This window comes from Triturus cristatus, chromosome 9 (assembly GCF_964204655.1).
Source record: "Triturus cristatus chromosome 9, aTriCri1.1, whole genome shotgun sequence".
Taxonomy (NCBI): domain Eukaryota; kingdom Metazoa; phylum Chordata; class Amphibia; order Caudata; family Salamandridae; genus Triturus; species Triturus cristatus.
In genome coordinates, this window is record NC_140592.1 from 1,285,136,268 (window position 1) to 1,285,138,811 (window position 2,544).

Here is a 2,544-nt window from a genome sequence, read left to right on the forward strand (position 1 = left end):
ACAAGGAGAGGAGGAAAACACTGAGGCCCTTGGGACGGACCCCGGCAGGAACAAGGAGAGGAGCAAAACACTGAGGCCCCTGGGCCGGACCCCGGCAGGAACAAGGAGAGGAGGAAAACACTGAGGCCACTGGGACGGACCCCGGCAGGAACTAGGAGAGGAGGAAAACAGTGAGGCCACTGGGCCGGACCCCAGCAGGAACAAGGAGAGGAGGAAAACACTGAGGCCCCTGGGCCGGACCCCAGCAGGAACAAGGAGAGGAGGAAAACACTGAGGCCCCTGGGCCGGACCCCAGCAGGAACAAGGAGAGGAGCAAAACACTGAGGCCCCTGGGCCGGACCCCGGCAGGAACAAGGAGAGGAGGAAAACACTGAGGCCACTGGGACGGACCCCGGCAGGAACAAGGAGAGGAGTAAAACACTGAGGCCACTGGGCCGGACCCCAGCAGGAACAAGGAGAGGAGGAAAACACTGAGGCCACTGGGCTGGACCCCGGCAGGAACAAGGAGAGGAGGAAAACACTGAGGCCCCTGGGCCGGACCCCTGTAGGAACAAGGAGAGGAGGAAAACACCGAGGCTACTGGGCCGGACCCCGGCAGGAACAAGGAGAGGAGGAAAACACTCAGGGCCCTGGGCCGGACCCCGGCAGGAACAAGGAGAGGAGGAAAACACTGAGGCCCCTGGGCCGGACCCCGGCAGGAACAAGGAGAGGAGGAAAACACTGAGGCCCCTGGGCCGGACCCCTGCAGGAACAAGGAGAGGAGGAAAACCCTGAGGCTCCTGGGCCGGACCCCAGCAGGAACAAGGAGAGGAGGAAAACACCGAGGCCACTGGGCTGGACCCCAGCGGGAACAAGGAGAGGAGGAAAACACTGAGGCCACTGGGCCGAACCCCAGCAGGAACAAGGAGAGGAGGAAAACACTGAGGCCACTGGGCCGGACCCCAGCAGGAACAAGGAGAGGAAGAAAACACTAAGGCCACTGAGCTGGACCCCGGCAGGAACAAGGAGAGGGGGAAAACACTAAGGCCCCTGGGCGGGACCCCTGCAGGAACAAGGAGAGGAGGAAAACACTGAGGCCCCTGGGCCGGACCCCGGCAGGAACAAGGAGAGGAGGAAAACACTCAGGCCCCTGGGCCGGACCCCGGCAGGAACAAGGAGAGGAGGAAAACACTGAGGCCCCTGGGACGGACCCCGGCAGGAACAAGGAGAGGAGCAAAACACTGAGGCCCCTGGGCCGGACCCCGGCAGGAACAAGGAGAGGAGGAAAACACTGAGGCCACTGGGACGGACCCCGGCAGGAACTAGGAGAGGAGGAAAACAGTGAGGCCACTGGGCCGGACCCCAGCAGGAACAAGGAGAGGAGGAAAACACTGAGGCCCCTGGGCCGGACCCCAGCAGGAACAAGGAGAGGAGGAAAACACTGAGGCCCCTGGGCCGGACCCCAGCAGGAACAAGGAGAGGAGCAAAACACTGAGGCCCCTGGGCCGGACCCCGGCAGGAACAAGGAGAGGAGGAAAACACTGAGGCCACTGGGACGGACCCCGGCAGGAACAAGGAGAGGAGTAAAACACTGAGGCCACTGGGCCGGACCCCAGCAGGAACAAGGAGAGGAGGAAAACACTGAGGCCACTGGGCTGGACCCCGGCAGGAACAAGGAGAGGAGGAAAACACTGAGGCCCCTGGGCCGGACCCCTGTAGGAACAAGGAGAGGAGGAAAACACCGAGGCTACTGGGCCGGACCCCGGCAGGAACAAGGAGAGGAGGAAAACACTGAGGCCCCTGGGCCCGACCCCAGCAGGAACAAGGAGAGGAGGAAAACACTGAGGCCCCTGGGCCGGACCCCTGCAGGAACAAGGAGAGGAGGAAAACACTGAGGCCACTGGGCCGGACCCCGGCAGGAACAAGGAGAGGAGGAAAACACCGAGGCCCCTGGGCCGGACCCCTGCAGGAACAAGGAGAGGAGGAAAACACTGAGGCCCCTGGGCCGGACCTGGCAGGAACAAGGAGAGGAGGAAAACACCGAGGCCCCTGGGCCGGACCCCTGCAGGAACAAGGAGAGGAGGAAAACACTGAGGCCCCTGGGCCGGACCCGGCAGGAACAAGGAGAGGAGGAAAACACGGAGGCCCCTGGGCCGGACCCCTGCAGGAACAAGGAGAGGAGGAAAACACTGAGGCCACTGGGCCGGACCCCGGCAGGAACAAGGAGAGGAGGAAAACACTGAGGCCACTGGGCCGGACCCCGGCAGGAAAAAGGAGAGGAGGAAAACACTGAGGCCACTGGGACGGACCCCGGCAGGAACAAGGAGAGGAGGAAAACACTGAGGCCACTGGGCCGGACCCCAGCAGGAACAAGGAGAGGAGGAAAACACTGAGGCCCCTGGGCCGGACCCCAGCAGGAACAAGGAGAGGAGGAAAACACTGAGGCCCCTGCGCCGGACCCCTGCAGGAACAAGGAGAGGAGGAAAACACCGAGGCCACTGGGCTGGACCCCGGCAGGAACAAGGAGAGGAGGAAAACACTGAGTCCCCTGGGCCGGACCCCGGC